Source organism: Nelumbo lutea, chromosome 2 (genome assembly GCF_056320005.1).
Source record: "Nelumbo lutea isolate HS-2025 chromosome 2, American lotus-T2T, whole genome shotgun sequence".
Lineage (NCBI taxonomy): Eukaryota > Viridiplantae > Streptophyta > Magnoliopsida > Proteales > Nelumbonaceae > Nelumbo > Nelumbo lutea.
Genome location: NC_142685.1, coordinates 98,781,950 through 98,801,128, shown reverse-complemented (window position 1 = coordinate 98,801,128; position 19,179 = coordinate 98,781,950). Strand labels below are relative to the sequence as shown.

The following is a 19,179-nucleotide window of genomic DNA, read 5'->3' as shown; positions in this document are numbered from 1 at the left end:
CGACGAGCACGTCTCGCAGGTCACCACCTAGAGCTTAGTCAGGTTGGCACACCCTCGGGGGAGGTCGCTCCTTGCATCGAGGTCACTTTGGCCAGTGACGAGGTGCCACAGGTCGCCCCTGGATGAGATGCTTCTAGCTGGCTTGAAATGTAGTCGAGGTCACCAAGTCAGCCACAGTGCCAGGTCGCCATGTCGGCACCAGGGGCAGGCCGCCAGGTTGGTGCCAGGGGCAAGCCGCCAGGTCGGTGCCCGTGCCAGGTCGGCGCAGGCCGCCAGTTGGAACACTATCATCTTGGCTAAGGCAAGTTGTTGCCTAAGTGGTTCTGGGTGTCACCCAGTTGTTCCGAGATGCCATGTGTCACGATGTCATTGGAGTGCCAAATCCGCCCTCATCAATTGCCCCCACTCCCGAGCTAAAAGTAACTCGGCGAAGGGAGTAGATTATTCCTTTTGGCCTGGGAGTGATTCATGGTCCATTGTCGTTATCCTTGATCATGCTGAAGAGGATACTAGGCTTCATGTGGTGCCGAGGTCTTTTGTCAGCTCGACACTTTAACCTTTAGGATTTGGGAGCGACTCACAGTTCACTCTCCTTACCCTGATTTTGCCCATGTCGAAGAGGCGACTGGGTCTTATGTGGTGTCGAGGTCGTTTATCAGTTTGGCATTTTAGTCTTTAGGCTCTGGGAGCGACTCGCAGTCCACTCTCCTTATTCTTGATTTTGCCCATGCCGAAGAGGCGACTGGGTCTTATGTGGTGCCGAGGTCTTTTATCAGTTCGACACTTTAGCCCTTAGGCTCTACGAGCGACTAACAGTCCACTCTCCTTACCCTTGATTTTTCCCATGCCGAAGAGGCGACTGGGTCTTATGTGGTGCCGAGGTCTTTTATTAGCTCGGCACTTTAGCCCTTAGGCTCTGGGAGTGACTTGCAATCCACTCTCCTTATTCTTGATTTTTCCCATGCCCTCCTTCTAGCGCCAGCCATGGTTGCACTGCATCAACCTCGTTAGTGACGCCGGTTACCCACTCCTACGAGAAGCCACTGAGAGCTCAACCTACGAGGGCAACACTACTTACCTTAGGTCACCAGCTCGCGAAGAGGACTGGTCAGGCTTATCCGAGCTGAAATAAAGTCGGCAGAGCTGCTTAGTCTGTTGGCCATCAACTTCCTGTGGGAACCATGATTGGCTCAACCTACAAGGACAACCTTACTCCGATGTGCTTGTCGCCGGACTACTAGTTGTCAAGGTCATTTTGCTGCTACCTATTCTGCATCGACATGAATACATCGAGTTGGGTGTTGATGTTTTTACCCCCTAATAATCGGTATTCATTCTGGGTGTTGATGCTGCTCAAAGGTGCCTTTTGAGTTCAAAAAAAAGGAAATTAGAAAGTGAGATCTTTAGTTTCTAAAAGGTGAGATCTTAGCTTTCAAGAAGAAGAGAAGCTAGCCTTTTAGGAGGTGAGAACTTAGTTTTTTGTAGCGTATTCCCACAGACAGTGCCAATTGATGAATCATTTTTTGACATAGAGGCCGAAGTAGAAAATTTCTGTTGGATGAGGACCTAGATGCTGAGCTGACTAGGCCGAGCTAGGGGCGGATCAGGTATTGAGTTGACCAGGCCGAGCTGGGGGCGGATCAGGTGCCGAACTGACTAGGCCGAGCTGGGGGCGGATCAGGTGCCGAACTAACCAGGCCGAGCTAGGGGCGGATCAGGTGTCGAGCTGACCAGGCCGAGCTAGGGGCAGATTAGGTGCCGAACTGACCAGGCCGAGCTGGGGGCAGATCAGGTGCCCAACTAACTAGTGGCGAGCTGGGTTGATTGTTGAGCTACGTAGCTCTTTAGAGAAACCTGCAAGGAATCAATGTCAGAGGACCCGGGGTGCCTAACCCGACGAGGACGCTCCGATGCTTAAGTTAGTACTCTTGTAGTAACTCGCGAGCTAAAAAATCATAGAGTATGAGAGCTAGAATGCGCTTATTTGCCCCCTACTCCCCCCTGCATCATTGGGGTTGGTGCCTTTATATAAGCCTTGTTTGACGTGGGCCTCACGTACCGCATCCGAGATTTCCGGGAGGTCGTGCCTAACCGGTCCGAGATCCTCAAAGGCAACCGCCATGCACGTTGACCATCTTCCGGAATGTTCGGTACGTGGGCCAACATCCAAGGATCGTGGGAGTGTCGGGATATGCATGCCAAATTTGTCGGGGAGCACGTCTCGCAGGTCGCCACCTAGAGCTCAGTCAAGCTTGCACACCCTCGAGGGAGGTCGCTCCTTGCATCGAGGTCACTTCGGCTAGTGACGAGGTGCTGTAGGTCGGCCCTGGACGAGGTGCTTCTAGCCGACTTGAATTGTAGTCGAGGTCGCCAGATCGGCCACAGTGCCAGGTCACCAGGTCGGAGCCAGGGGCAGGCCGCCAGGTTGGCGCGAAGGGCAGGCCACCAGCTGGGACACTATCATCTTGGCTAAGGCAAGTTGTTGCCTAAGTGGTTTTGGGTGTCACCCAATTGTTCCGAGATGCCATGTGTCACGATGTCATTGGAGGGCCAAATCGGCCCTCATCAATTATTATTATTATTATTAAAAATAATAATCACTATTATTATTTCATATTTATGAAAAAATTATCATTTTTAATTATACTGATAATTTTCACATTTTCGTAATAATTATTGAAAATTTTTAAAGTTTTAAAATTTAAAAATAATTATGTTGATAATTATATAATTATTATTGATTAAAAAAATATTAATTAATGTTGTTATTATTGAAAACAATAATTAATGTTTTTAAAGAAAATTAAAGGAAATAATTATGTTGATAATTTTTGGAAGTAAATTATCATTTTTTTGTAATAATTCTGATATTTCTATTGTTATTTTGTCCTATGTTTCTAAAGCAAAATCAACGGCAACCATATAATTAGATCTATCAAATCATGTGTTTGCATTTGCTATTTATTTATTTATTTATATGAAAGCCTTTACTTGATCAGAAAACATAATTAGGGTTTTAAAAGGATAAAGGCATAGTTTAAGTGTAATGACCCAAAAAGGTGAAACCTAACCCTCAAGGCATTGCAACGCCTAAGCCTCATAGCTTAAGAATAAAATTAATTAAAGATTATAAATTGATAAAATAACATATAATATACCAAAAATTAGAATGATAAGCCTCTATGGCATTGCAATGCTTGATTTATACAAAGTTTATTTGCAAGGAAACAAGTCTATGTTGACTAACCAAAATTAAGGTTATATTGTTTCACATTTTCATTATATCCACTCTCCCAACCTCTTGCAATATCCTTATCTACTTGCAATAGGGTTGTTTACGGGCCAGGTTGGGTTGGTTTAATAGATTTTTTTTTGTCGATCCGACCTGTTTGCTCACTCTTGCTCTCTTACATTCCTACTCTTGAGAGATCTCGTCTGAACTCTTAAGGATTAAACCCTGAGTCCTCGTCTCAAGCCTAGTGGTCCGACCCCTGTTTAACCATCTGACTAACTTGCTCGTCGGAATCTTCTTGATCCCTCGAGATAACATCCGAGACCTCTGACGTGTGCTCTTCTCAATATACAACATTCTAAAACTATAAACATCTGATTTATAGGACACATGTCCGAAGTTTCTAGAGAACACTTCAGGTGCAATATATCCCATGGTCCCTCTGGCAGTAGTCATGGATACAATACTTTTATCCTTGGAGCACAACTTTGCCAGACCGAAATCAGAGATCTTTGTATTGAAGTTATGGTCTAACAAGATGTTATGGGGTTGATAACAAAATCCAGGCCAGATACGTTGATCACAACCCTGATGGAGATATTCTATTCCGTTGGCTATACCAATTGCAATATTCTGAAGTTTTTCCCAATCAAGGGAGGGGTTATTAGCAATTTAACATCCTTTGAGAAGATAAATTTTTCTAAGGACTCATTTGGGAGGAACTCATAAACAAGAGCTCGTTTGAACCCATCTGCACAGAAATCAACTAGGCCTTAATCAATGAATTCGTTTCCATTTCCCTGGGTGCACTTGAGGACCTTAACAGCAACAAAAATAATAAATTACTACTAATTACATTATAAAATAATGATTTTTCCATATTATCCATTTCTATTTTATTTATTTTAATATATTAATTATTAAATATTATAATATTTTATAAATATTACTTAAATATTAAAATATTTAAATAAACTAAATATATAAAATTAGGTTGTAATCAACACATGTATTCGTAATTAGACTGAACCAAAATGAGCACAACACATTTATTCATTATCAATGTAACAGTCGTAATTGGACCAAAAACCATCCAATCAACCAATGGTGTTTTACACCTAACCTGAATGGTCAAACCATCAATCCCTTTGATCGAGACAATAGTTTTGGCTGCTTTTATTTTAATTAAATTTCTAATATTTTATCTTTAAAAATTGTAAAACCAGACGGTCACGCAAAGGTTGGTGGGCGGTTTTGATTCTGGTTTGATTGTTAAAACATTCGTTTGATTAGAGGAGTGATTGTCCTTAGGCATATATGATAGGCTTGTAATGAGCACCTCTTTCTAGAAAGATGTTTTGACCTGAAAATGGTAATTGCAAAATCACATGCCTACATGGATTAGATTCTATTCACTCAAGTCTGGAAGTAGAAAACTCTCCTATAGCCTCGTTCTCAATGCAGTTGACTAGATAGTGTCGTCCTCATGGAGATCATGTAAACATAAATGTTGATGTTGTGACTGAATCAATAGGGTGCAAATGGATCGGACTATGATTCGACTTAATCCAAAATCTAATCCTATTTTGTTGGATTCGGATATCCTCTTTTTAAACTTTTGGATCAGATTGGATAATAGGATCTAACTAAAAATTGGATTGAATTCGGATCACGCTCTATTTGATTCGAAAGGATTTAATCCTATATATATATGTGTGTGTTATTTATTTATTTTTAAATATATTTATATTATATTTTTGAAAATTTTTTGTATTATTTATTTTGTTATAAAAACTTATATATAATGGAAACAATTACAAAATATTTATATTTTTTGTTTTTCTTTATATAAATTGTTAAATTTTGTTTTCTTTTTAATATATATCTTTTAAATAATTAAATCAGATCAGATCAGATTCAGATACTCGACATTCGAATTCAGGTTCAAATCAATGTTTGTAATATTTGATCGAATTAAATCTATGGTTGATAGTATTAGATCAAATTGGAATGTACCCAATCTGTTTACATCCCTGGGGATATCACATGCTGCTGTTGCTTTGATTGTACTAAGCATCACAGTACTTTCATCTTGGCATGCGTTGTACCCATTCCTAGGATTGTCAACGGTATTCGAAAATCTGATTTTGAATTCGATATTCGACATAATCAAATTGAATTCGGATAATTTGAATATTTAATCGGATTCAAATTCAGGTATTGCCTGATCTGATTCGAATTCGATTCATTTACACCCGTACCCATTCCCATTCCCTTTCGCTCCCCTACACTAGGGAAAGCTATAGGTTTGAATAATGGTTTAGTACCACTCGGGATCTGCTACTCATAAATTGTCTAATACTCCCTTTCACTTTCTTTCAATTGCCTTAAACTCACCCAGACAGTCTGTATCTAATACTCCCTCATGTCAGTGTCGAGCAAGTGAGAAGGGTCGTCTTTTGGGTTAAAATGGTAATTTTGCAAAAAATCATCCAATTTACTAACGGCTGCAGATCTCTGTCATGGTTTTCTCCATAGATTTCCAAAGCCAGGGTGAGTTTAAGTCAAATGAGAAAAAATGAAGGTGAGTTTTAGATAATAAGCCTATAATTTATTAACAATTTAATTTCTTAATCCACCAACCAAGTTATTCGGCTTTTAGATGGTTGTGCAAGCCAAACTGTTCCCTCAACAACTACCTCACAATCAATTAAATGATTCTCTCTCTTATTAATATAATTATCTTTGTAAAAATATATTCATTGACTAATAGCTTTGGCATTTCTGAAGACTCCCTTTAAATAAGTGGACACCGGAAATAAACTTCTTAAATGGCTTATCAAAAAGAAAAAAAAAATGGGTTAAACAAAAGAAAAGAAACTTGGTAAATGAGGCCATAGTAGGTCTCAATAAATATTGCTCTCTTGGAAAATAATAGGTTGCTAACTAGAAAGAATCGTGTTTTGTTAAGCAAAAATTTAGGAAGAATGAGTCTTATAACATTCTCAATTAACTGAATTCATCCTCAAGCATAATTTTTAGGTTTATGTATTGTCTTATAAATTTGTATTGATTTTTATTATTATTTATTATTTTTAGAAAAAAATTATATTAATTCTTAGTATTTTTATTATTTTTAAATACAAATTTAAATAAAATTTAATTTTTATTAATCATTATTTGAAATACATGGGCTTTGACAAGCAAAACAAAGCCCATTCTTAGTTTTTTTTTTTTTTAAATTTGTATTATTTTCAGATGGTTTTAAATTAAAATGTTATTCTTAAAATCAATGGGTTTTTTTGTTATTTTTAAATTAATCTAATTGGATTTTGAAATTGAATTTTTAATCCATTGGTTAAAAGTTATTCCATTTATTAATTATTGAATAGTTTTATTGTTTACTTTGTTATTTTTAATTACTTAACTAATGTTGTGAAGTACAATTTACTAAGTTGTCATGGTTAATTACATTTAACTAAGTGCTTAAGTTAACTAATGAAAGTTTCAAAGTTTCAAAGTTGGGTATATCACATAATTTCCATTTTTATATGATTAGTTGCATTAGATTTTATTATTTTTTTGTCTCAGAATCTTTTAAGACCCATTGTAACAAACGATTTTTGGGTTTTCTTTACTAGTTTCTCTTAATGGCTACGTGCTATGCAGCAACGTTTAACATTCCTTCTTTGCCTACTGCAAGAAAGATCATTTCATCACGTGCTATTATAGTTTTCGTAGCATTTGAGTCTAGCTAGATAGCCTTGTACATTGATTTCATTCTTTTCATTCTACTGAAGTGTACATTGGAACTCATAGGTATGTAATGCTCCATGTTCCCAATGTCAAATACGCTCCAATTCCATTCTCCCAATGATCGTTTTGGAGGGCTTTCATGAAGGAATTTGTTATGGTCCCGCGTGTAGGATCTCATTATGGGTCGGTCCACGGGGAGAAAGTCCTGCTTTCCCTTGCGCCTTCCCTTGCGTGCAGAACCTATTGTGGGAACCGAATGGGTGATTTGTCTAAGAGACCACCCGAACTCTCTTCACTCTTTTCTTGACTGGAAAATTAAATGCCTTTACTTCAATTCGTAGCTCCTTAAATAGGAGATTTACAGAAGGAAATTCCTTGTTGGATTCGGCTAGGCTAGGGTAATCCAACTCAAACTAAAACTCCTAATTACCTACTCCTAATGGTAACACAACTCTTACTTAAGAAGATAAAATAAGATAAGGATAAGGGATAAGGGATAAGGAATGGTGTAGCTGGCGGCGAGTTGGCGGGCAGTGCTGCTGTGGTAAGATAAGTGTGGACCCCGCTTGATGAGCTCTCATGTGGGCCCCGCCCTACTGCTGCTGTCGGGCAGCGCACGCATCGCGCGGTGCTGCTGTCGTGCGGTGCGTGCTGCTGCCGTGAGGTGCGTGCTGCTGCCGTGAGGTGCGTGCTGCTGCCGTGCGGTGCGTGCTGCACGTTGCCGGGCGGTGCGTGCTGCACGCTGCCGGGCGGTGCGTGCTGCGCGCTGCCAGGCGGTGCGTGCTGCGCGCTGTCGGGCGGTGCATGCTGCCGGGTGGTGCGTGTTGCGTGCTGCTGCCTATGACTGTGCCGTAGTGCGCTACCGGTTGGTGTGTCCATAACATCAGACCCCTCCTGGACAACGAGCTTGTCCTCAAGCTCGAATTCTGGATACGTGGCTTGGAACTCTGCCAATGGATCAAACGGCTACACACTATCTCCCAGTCCACCAACAGCATGAACAACAGGGACTGCCCCATAGCTCAGTGCATAAAGCTGGTTCAGTCCACATGGCTCAAATCTAGAAGGCATGAGTAGGATGTCTGCACCAGCAGTTATTTGATGGGCCATTTTCACAGAGAAACCAACCCAACCCCTGACTTTGTCATGGTGTTGACACTCAAAATGTTTGAGAAGCTGTTCCCGGTTAGGTCTCCCAGTGCCCAACATGACTAGTTGCACATCCTGGTCCACCATCCAAGGAATGGACTCAGCAACGAGATCAACACCCTTCTGATGGTCAGGCTTGCCAATGAACCCAATTAGAGGAACATTCTCCCGAAGAGGAAGACCAAGCTCCCTTTGTAGAGCTGCTTTGCATTGAGGCTTGCTAGTCTGAAGAGTCTCCGCAGAGTAATTGGTGTAGCCCTCCAATGCCAGGTAAACATCTAACTGTGGGTTCCCTTCGTTTGCATCAATCCCATTCACGATGCCCTTCAGCTTCCAATCACACTCATTCATTATTTGATGCAGACCCCAGCCACCTTCTTTAGTTTTCAGCTCCCAGGCGTAACCATGGCTTACAGTGACTACACGATCTGCTGCTTTCAGGCCAGCTGCAAGGACATTGAAGTGTTCCCCACCTCCTCGGTCATATAGTTTGAAGTAGTTTTGTGGAAGATCCACATAACGAAAATCGCGTACTAGACCACGACCCCGGTGTGCTATGTTGTGGATCACGGGAACGCACCGGATATACTTACAGAAGAGAACCTCAAGAGCAGCCTTACCGAAGAGAACCATGCGTTTTAAAATATCCCCTCGGCCTCCCCCATATATATTTTTCTCAATATTACGGAACATAGGAATGTCCCTGAACACCAAATCCATGCCATCAATATAAGCTTGAAAGAAAGTTACCTCCCTATCCGGCCCATCCACCTTATATCCCTTGCGCACTCCTGTTTCTTGGGCTTCTGCATAGTTACCATCCCCGGCCAAAGGACGAGACTTTACATTTTCATCCTCCGTGCACTGATTACAACAGAATTGCTCGCAGCGGTACAGCCATCCCAATGGGTCGCCGCTGCCGCTGTATGAGGAAGACTCCAAACGGCTATCCTTGGAAATTGATGGAGGGTGATTTGGCCCGACCTCGTAGCTCAGGTACACGTAGGCGTGACCTAGCTCAAACAGTGACTCAGCATGACAGCACAATGGACGAGAGCACAACTCGGTGGGGAAATCTCACCGAGTTTAGCACGGCAACTCGACAAGTAAACTACTCGTCGAAAGCCGCATCGCCCGCACCTCCTCTCCAGGGTTAAGGGACTTCGGGGGGTCCCGAGTTCGGGGCACCCTGACCCCTTTTGAGACCCGAGCTCCTCCCAATGGACCTCGGGCCACTCCCAAGCAAGAACGCACCGATTCTTCTTCGGACGCCACGAGGCACAAAGACCTCGGGTCATCTAGCTCGGCATAACCGGCTGCAGGCAGCCCGTCACTCAAGGGACGGCCCAGCTCAGGGCGATTCGCAGGAGAATAGCTCGGTATACCGTAGGAGGGCTTCCTGCCCGACCGCCGTACCCGACAAACCTGCGAATTGCAGGCATGTCCCCTCGCCGCGCCTGCCACCTTTAGGAAGGCGTCCCACACCTGACAGACGCGTACCCTGCACGACGGCCCTACGCGTGCCACCTCAGCCCTGCCTGTAACGGCAGTGGCAGACTGACAGTGGCGGTTATACCTGCCCTGTCAGAAGTCAGAGGGCCCAGAGCAACGGAATTCAGCTATAAGGAACTTAACCTCAAGGAACAAGGTATCTGGAATAGCTAGTGCAACCTGCACTCTTAGTGTTTACTCTCTTTCAGCTTCTTGCACACAGTACTAACTTAAGCATCGGAGCGTTCCCGCTGGGAAATCCCCCGGGAGTTCTTCCTCCTTCTTCTCGTTTCAGGTACATCTCAGGAGCCACGCGAGTGCCAGATAGGAGTGACTAGATTGTGCTACATCATTTGGCGCCGTCTGTGGGAATCCGCTTCAAAAAGCCTTTCCCTCCAAACTCTATCAGTTCCTTCTTCTTCCTTGAAACAATCCAACGCTCATGGCTTCTTCTAGCAACGTCGGACGAAGCACGAAAATGGATAACTCCAGGGAACAACCCCAGCTTCCTACTGTCTATATCGGACAGCTCACCGTCCCCCTCTCAGCGGACGGAATCCCCAGCTTGAACGTGCCTCTCACAATGGCACCTGTCATCACCCCACTCTCTGCTACAGTCGGAACGATGATCACCGAACCTTCGATTGTGCCCCCAGTGGCCAGCCCGAACCAGCTGGAGGACCTGGTGCAGTGCATGAGGGCCATGCAGGCTCAAATGCAACAGTTCCAACAACTTCAACTCTATCAACAGCATGTACTGCACCAGGTCTCCCAGTATCAGTATCAGCAGCAGTTCCCCCAGTTGCCCCAACCTCAGCTTCAGCAGCCTCAGCTCTCGCCTCAGCGCCTAGCCTCGCAGCAAGCCAAGTCTCGCCGCTAGAGTGAGCACTTCGGCCGAGGAGAGGCCACCCAAAATCTCCCAAAAAATCAGGCCTCCCCCCACGGCAGACGGAAGAGACCGGCTACCCCAATCTCGCTGCGGGCAGACCGGTCGGGAGGACCCCGGCTCGGCAGGTCTACATCACCGCAACAGTCGAAGTTTGGAACCCCGATCCTTGAAAACCGGTTCAAGATCCTGGCAACAGACTCCAAGTAGGACCCCTCTATCCATAGCCACCACCAACAGACCGGGCTACTCCCTGCGCAAACCATTCTGGACAGCGCGGAGGTGAGTAGCACGAACGCCGAGCCCATCAAGAAGCAGAGACGCCGCCGCCGAGCTCGCCGATTTGTCACCCGCGATTTGCCCGAGCTCATGGGCAAAGAAGAGGTAGGCTCAACCGAAGCCAAAACTCTCCTCCTCTCGGTTCCGTCCCCCTGTCTTCCGAACTCTTGGCAGTTTCGATGCCCAAGGATTTCAAGCTCCCCCCTCTTGATAAGTATGACGGGTCGTTCGACCAGAATGATCATGTAGACGCCTTTCAATCGCAGATGCACCTAGCGCGAGCCAGTGAGTCGTGCATGTGCGTGGCCTTCTCCACTACTTTCAGGGGAGCGGCCCGCACGTGGTACCGGAACTTGGCACCCGGGTCAATAAGAAGTTGGGCGCAGTTCGCGCAAGCCTTCACGTCCCACTTTGTCACCAGCAAACGGTGCCCGCGAACTGAAAAAAAGCATATTCAACGTAGCACAAAGAGAGGGAGAGTCCATCTGGAGCTATATCAAGCGGTTCAACGAAGCTTGTATGTAGATACCACGCCTGGACCCCGCCGTATGCCTTGCTGCAGCCAAGAAGGGCATGATGCACAAAGAGTTCAAGTGGCACATGGTCGTCAACCAACCCGCGACCATAACCGAGTTTCTAAAGCTTGCAGATAAGTTCATAGCCACTAAAGAGGAGATCAACAAGAAGGGCAAGGGTGCACCTGAAAAAAGAAAGAGATAAGGAGAGCCTTCCAGTCAAGGGGACACCCGAAGGAAAAAAGAGACAGTTCGGGTGGTAAAGCCGGGTCAATTGTTCCGAGCTCCCACACCAGACCGAGCTGATTACACCCCACTGAATGCGAAGCGGGCCGAAATCCTGATGGCGATCAAGGACGCCCCATACGTGAAGTGGCCACCCCGTCTGAGGGGGAATCCCAATGAAAGGAATAAGAGTCTGTATTGCAGTTTTCACAAAGACCACAGTCACAGTACCGAGAGTTGTAAAAACCTCCACGACGAGATAGAGGAGTTCATCCGTCGCAGATATTTGAGAAACTTTGTACAAAATAATAATAATAACAATAGTAATAGAAAAGGTTAGCTGCGAACTAAAGAAAACCTTAAAGTAAAAACCGAGGTGGAGACCTACCGGGAGGGCTCAGTCCAGCTCGCACAAGCTTCTCCTCGGCTAAGAAATCTTTCATCTCTAGGCCGAAGTCCCTCCAAGAGTTGATAACTGCCCTAGTCTCCGCATCTAAGTTCACCCCCGGATCCTTAATAGCCACCCTCTAGTGAGTTGGAAAAGACCATCCCTCAAGATTTTGGACAATGAAGTACCTCCTCTTCCAAGCCGGAACCTTGTTCAGGCTACCGAACCGGATTTTAAACCCGGGCCGAGGAGGGATGTAGTAACTATGTCTGACGTCCCTGCGCAGACAAGCGGAATTCTTTTTGATCGAACAGATTGAACTGAAGACGTCTAGGGATAGAGGTCGGTTGTACTCATGGAACAGGAAGATGGTACCTACTATGTTCCGGATAGAGTTCGGGTGTAGTTGGTCGATGGTGATGTTCAAAAACTTGACTATCTCTATAATGAAGGGGTGGAGCAGGAAGCGCAGCCCAACAGCGAGCTGCTCCTCAAAAACCGTGAGCTCATAAGGATCATGAGCCCAAGGATACTGACCTAGAGGAACACTAAAGACAAAACTATCGGGAAGACGATAGCGAGCTACTAAATACATTAACCTATCCGAGGACAAGGTAGAAGGACCAAAGTCGTCCGGATCCCTACCCCGGGAAGAAGATGGGACCTCCGTTCTAGAGGTCGGTCCCTCCTCCCGAGCCTCGCGCTCCCCAGGCCAAGATAGCCCAACTTCAGGTACAGAAGTTTCCCCTAAAGACCGAAGAGGAGAGTCGCCCAGCGACGAGCTGACCTCCCCAGCAGGGGCCACTGATTGCACCTCGGCACCCTCGACCTCACTAGAGTCACCTAAGAGCCTATCTATACTAGAGCTAGATATGATTAAAAAACATAGGAGAACAAACTAAGGAAAACATGAACTCAACAAGAGAAGAACGACCTCGGAATACAAAGAAGGAAGTAGCGAGCTAAAAGACTCTGATGCGACCTCAGAACGAAGACTTGCGAATTTGTGGCGAAGCAATGAGTCTCGGGCCCCTTACTTATAGCTGCTATGTCCGAAAATCAACTGTCGAGATCAAAACAATCCAATGGCTCCTAGGAAAACCGTCTACGCGACCCCGAGGTTGAAATCGATTTAGTGCGTTTTTTGACATCCACGGAGTTTATAGATCACGTGACGTCCGCGCGTAGACTAGACGCGACCTGGGTTGTTCCTGGTTGAGCCAGGTGGCTGAACAGGTCCGACCAGTGATTCGTCCGACAAGCTGCCTGGACCTCGGGCCAAATCGACTTGGCTCATCATGAACTCCCCGCACTGGGTCGGGACCCCTGGCTCGGGGAGTGGGGGGCAATTGATCAAGGGTGATTTGGCCCGTCGTAGTAAAGCGGGGACACGTGGACACGACCTAACTAGTAAGATGATAGCTCAGCCCGACATGCCAAGTCCGCAACAGATTGAGCTGGGATAATCAAACCACCTCAGGACGAGTTCACCTCGGTGTAAGGTCGCATCAAGACCACCACAGTCCCAAGGCACTTTGGCGTTCACCCCAGGTCGGATCTAAAGAGTAGTAGCTCGGGTAATACTGGCAGACCATTACATGGCAACCCCGAAGATCTAGCCATCAGATCCCAAGCCTCACAGGATCACGTCTCGTAACGGTAAGCCTTATCTCCTCCCCACCCGGTTCGGGTGGAATTGATAAGCCCTATCAGTTATCCCCCATTAACGCGGAAACGAATCTCATCGTGACGAGAATCCTGGAACCGCTCCACGAAACCCATGAGGACTCCACTATATAAAGGCTCTACCCGCGGAGGCCCAAGGTATGCGTGATTTCTCTGCTCTCTAGCCCTCTACACTCTAAAGCTTTTCAGCCTGCAACCAAGTATACTAACTTAAACATCGGAGCGACCTCGCCAGGCAAATAACCCCGGGTTCTCTGATTCTTCTTTTGTAGATCGGCCTAGTCCGCCGTTTATTAGAAGCCAGATCACCTCCAGTAGGGAGCAGTCAGATCGCGTTTTATCAGTATTGAAATCAGATATCTTAGTCCATGCTGCTTCAAATCTAAAATTTTTTGTATTGGATTTCTTGAAATAAGAGGTATAGATTGCAACGAGCGGATAATCGTTTCTTCCAGTGTCAGGTGCTTTACATGAGTGTGAGGGAAATTTTCAAGCCAAGAGGTGGAGCAGAGTCCTCTGTCAAGGCGTTCAAGAAAACCGAGATCAATTAAACCACAGATGAACTTTCATTCTGCATTCTAGCGCGTTAGTTCATTCGCATCCTGTCCATCGTCAAATTATTGTTCAATGTGTTTCCACTTTCCTTATGAGTGCATAAATGAGAAAATTTCCACTTTCCACGCTTGGCGGGTAAGAGTCAGATTGTTCCTCCATGCCATTGGAAGAAACTATAGAAACACCCCACAGCCTTTTCTGCCTCTTTATGTCGAATGCAAAACCTTGTATGCACTGTATATCATGGTGTTTGGAAGCATGGGCGCTTTTTGAGATTGATATTCAAGAAAAAACGCCCATGATTCCAAAACCTGTTTTTTACAAAAAAAAACGCTTCTGCAACGTTGACAGTGAGTAACACTATGCTGCTTGATAAGGTGATTTTTATCACTATTTTTTATGTATGTATTGACAGGTAAGCACCACATAAGATATACATCAGTCAACCGTTGGGGGAAACGATTCACCGATGCACCAGTGGGGTCCCGATTTTCGAGGCATGCCTGATTTTTTAATAATCAGCTGAATCAAACAATGAGATACATGGGCATTTATTGCAATGCCTATGTGGATCCAATGTTGCACCATATTTTAAAAAACGGCCACAGTTTCAAACATCCCCTATATTTGCACTCTGCATATATTTGTATTTGTACTCATTCAACAAATTACCTTTCTTTGAACTAGCAGGAACCAAATTGAAATAATCAGTGGGGCTGAGATAGGGCCCGCCTGCCTTGAAGGTTAAAAGTATCAAAGCCAGTATTGGCCATTGGGATGAATTTTGTGCTGGAAGTGAGTTTAGATGGAGCTTCGATATACTTCATATATTAATTAATTATAAGGATTTCTTATATCTTGCCTATTGAATAGAAGATGTAAAGAACTATGCATTAAAGCATAGATTTCAGGAAGAAAAAAAGAAGAAAAAAATTGGTTTTTTGAATCCCTAAAAAGACTCTATGGCTACACAAAAGGGCAAATCTACTCTGTTTCAGGATAAATGTACTTTCTTCCTCTGTTTCTTTTACTTTAGGTTCAACAGTACTTGTTTTATCTTATTTTTACATGGCAAAACTATGGTGAATACACATGAAATCACAAGCCTACAAAAGAAACTATGCATGCCATTTGGATTTTGAACTCCCTGACAGTTATGTTAAATTTGATGCACCACTTAGTTGACTTAAATCAATATTAATTTGTTATCGATACAAATACTTGAGCAGCCCTGATCCGTGGGTTTTGTTGGGACATCACTTGAATCACCAAGATGAATAGATTGTATACTGTAACAAACAAGATCAACCATTTGATCTGTTGGCCTGTCAATGAAGTTAAGCTAAAAAGAATGCATGTAGTTATAATAATATTGGATAATTAAGGTCTATAACATTATGCTTAGTTTTCTTTTACTTTAATAATGGTAGTAGATGACTTGTATCAAAAGAAGTATCATCAATGGGCAGCTCTGGTGGAGATAGAAAGGGTCTGGGTGGCATTTGTAGAAGTTCAATATCATCTTCCAACATGCCTACAACTTTGCTCAGGGAAGGAAGATCAACAGGATGGAGATCACGCGGGTGAACCTACTTATTAAAAGCGCGTGTCTTTGACGTTTTGTAGACCTATAGATTGTCATGGCTGTCAATCGAGCTTCATCATGCGGGCGAACCTTCTAGGATTTCTGCTTCTAGCAAGATTCTTAAAGAAAGTACTTCAATTTCTGTAGGGAGCACTACTTCCATACCTCCCCGCCTGGTTCGGGCAGAATTGATAAGCCTTATCAGTTATCTTTCATTAACGCGGAAACGGATCTCATCGTGACGAGGATCTCGGAACCGCTCCGCGAAATCCGCGAGGACTCCACTATATAATGGCTCTATTCCTGGAGGTGATTTGTATCACTATTTTTTATGTATGTATTGACAGGAAAGTACCACATAAGATATACATCAGTCAACCATTGGGGAAAACGGTTCACCGATGCACCAGTGGGGTCCCAATGTTGCACCATTTTTTAAAAACGCTTCTGCCACGTTGGCAGTGAGTAACACTATGCTGCTTGGTAAGGTGATTTGTATCACTATTTTTTATGTATGTATTGACAGGTAAGTACCACATAAGATATACATCAGTCAACCGTTGGGGAAAACGGTTCACCGATGCACCAGTGGGGTCCCGATTTTCAAGACATGCCCGATTTTTTAATAATCATCTGAATCAAACAATGAGATACAAGGGCATTTGTTGAAATGCCCATGTTGATCCAATGTTGCACCATTTTTTTAAAAACGACCACAGTTTCAAATATCCCCTATATTTGCACTGTGCATATATTTGTATTTGTACTCATTCAACAAATTACCTAGCAGGAACCAAATTGAAATAATCGAAGCATTACATTCTATTTATAAGTTAGTTGAGGTAACAAATACATCAAGTATTTAAATTACTGTTTATAGCTCTATTTATTAATTAGAACAATATTAAACATTTGGCAATGTCCCATAGTCTAACCGGACCCTGCCCTAAAAATGCCATAATGATAAACCAAGCTATGATTTCTGCGATAATAAGCCTAGATTAATGGAGCAATGAAGTGGGGCTGAGATAGGGCCCGCCTGCCTTGAAGGTTCAAAGTATCAAAGCCAGTATCAATCTCACCGTTGTTAACCTTAATTTGGATGTATATTTTACCATAGAGCTCCGCTAAAGCTGGGTAGAAGTAGAAACCAAGAACGTTATAAAGAGGGTGCCACACAGTGGCCGTGGAAATTTCAAAGTCAAGCTGTTATTGAATTTAAGCATCAATAAGAATGGTACTGTGTCCTGTCGGTTGTATGGCTAAATGAAATCTTATCTTCTCCTTCCCTATAAAAAGGAGATCAATTGCATTGCTGAGATTACAGGTATAGAGCAATGGCTGCAAGCTTTGCATCAAGAAACAACAGCCTTTATGTCGCTGCTGCTGCTGCTACAAGGTTGCTTCTTTGGCTGTTTTTAGCTACCACAAACTTGGCAGGTCTCTCTCTCTCTCTATTAATTTATAACTCCTCTCTCTATCCGTCCGCCAATGGTAATAGCCTTTTCCCCTTGTCTTTCTTTCTCCCCTTATAATACAAAATACAAGGTTTTGCACTCTATATATTTGTATTTGTACTTCTTTCAAACTGAGTCTAAGTTTTTGCTTCATTCTGTACAAATGTTTTGACAATAATGTCTTTGAATATATTGTCGAATTAAGAGTCCCAATCTCCTACCCAGGCAAATTCTACCCACTTTTACCCACGCATAACATTGCAGTCACACATGGAGAATATCTCATCTCCTATGCTATTATGCAGGGGGAGATGTTCCCAATTCATGAGATAATGTGTTGTGGATAGACATGGGCAGAGTTCTGGTGGACAGAAGACCTAGAATCGAGGTCTAGAGCCAGCAAAAAGTAAGTTTCACTAATATTTCTGTTGGCATAGATTAATTATTTGCATTGACTGAGATCATTGTCAAGACTGTTTAGGAACGAGATGCTATAGTCTCGTACCTTAAAAGCCAGTGCAGAGACTTCATACTTTGTCGGGAAGTCTCCAAATTCTAAAGCAGCTCGTGTATAGCAGAATCAATCTATCTAACCTTCTAATGTTCAAAGATACCAAAACAACAAAGAAAAATGAAACCCTTCTGTGCTTTGCTGTTATTGAGGTTGGAGAGAGAGAGAGATTTAATTTGGATTATAAAAACTAAATTTACAATGATCAGACGATTAAGAGACTCAATCGCTGGATCAATTATATTGCAGGTGCACAAAATATCGGCGTCTGCTACGGAGGGTCGGGAAATACGAAGAACGCGCCACTCGAAACTGAAGTAGTCGATCTTTACAAAAGAAACAACATTCCGAGGATGAGAATTTACGCACCCTACAAAGAAATCCTCCAGGCTCTCAGAGGCTCCAACATTGAGCTCATGGTAGGCGTCCCAAACGAGCAGCTTAGAGAGATGGCATCCAGCGACCGTAGTGCTGCATCTGCCTGGACCAATGAACATGTCATTCCCTACAAGGACGACGTCAAATTCAAGTATATCGCAGTAGGCAATGAAGTCAGTCTCAACCATTTCAGTGATTTCCAGTATATCCTCCCCGCCATGAGAAACATCTACGCTGCACTTGAATCAGTCGGGTTACAGAACCAGATCAAAGTGTCAACTGTTGTTTTCCCAGCGGATTTGGACATACCAAAGACCTACCCACCATGGGATTCCGTTTTCCATTCCAAAGTTCTGTCATACATGCGAGAGATCATTTCCTTTCTGGTCGAGAAACGGGCACCATTACTTGCTAATGTGTATCCCTTCTACATTTTGTTCTACAATCAACAACCAGATCTCACGCCTGAGTTTGCCTTGTTCACTTCCTCTTCAGTTAATAGATTTGGCTACCAGAACCTTTTCGATGCCCTCGTGGATTCTTTCAACTATGCTCTTGAGAAGGAGGGTGGATCATCGTTGGAGGTTGTGGTGTCTGAAAGTGGTTGGCCAAGTGGAGGTAACAATATATCGACCACTGAATATGCACAAACATACTACCCAAACCTGATTCGACATGTGAACTCAGGAAGAGGCACTCCCAGGAGGCCTGGAAAGCCTATTGAAACCTACTTGTTTGAAATGTTCGATGAGAGCGAGAAGCCTGGAAATGAGTGGGACAAATATTTTGGGCTATTCTCCCCAGATAAACGGCCCAAGTACCAAATCAAGGGTTTTAATTAGGCTGAGTGACAGAAGAATTGATGTGGAACTGGGTGCTGATATATATGTTTTTCCACATACTAGAATTTGGAATAAATTTAACTTAATAAAGTTTATTTGGTAATTCTTGTGTCTCTTCTCCTTTTATATATATATATATATATATATATATATATATATATATATATATATATATATATATATATATATATATATATATTGTAAAATTTACATTGGTTTGGTGTAATTATTATCGATGTAAAAC

The 19,179-nt window shown here is 43.5% G+C and overlaps 2 pseudogenes; one reads left to right on the top strand and one right to left on the bottom strand.

Moving 5' to 3' along the window:
* Window positions 1-3,415: 3,415 nt before the first annotated feature.
* On the bottom strand, window positions 3,416-9,579 carry LOC148872259 (granule-bound starch synthase 2, chloroplastic/amyloplastic-like; annotated as a pseudogene).
* Window positions 9,580-17,995: 8,416 nt separating this feature from the next.
* On the top strand, window positions 17,996-18,973 carry LOC148872258 (glucan endo-1,3-beta-glucosidase, acidic pseudogene; annotated as a pseudogene).
* The last annotated feature ends 206 nt before the right edge of the window (window positions 18,974-19,179 follow it).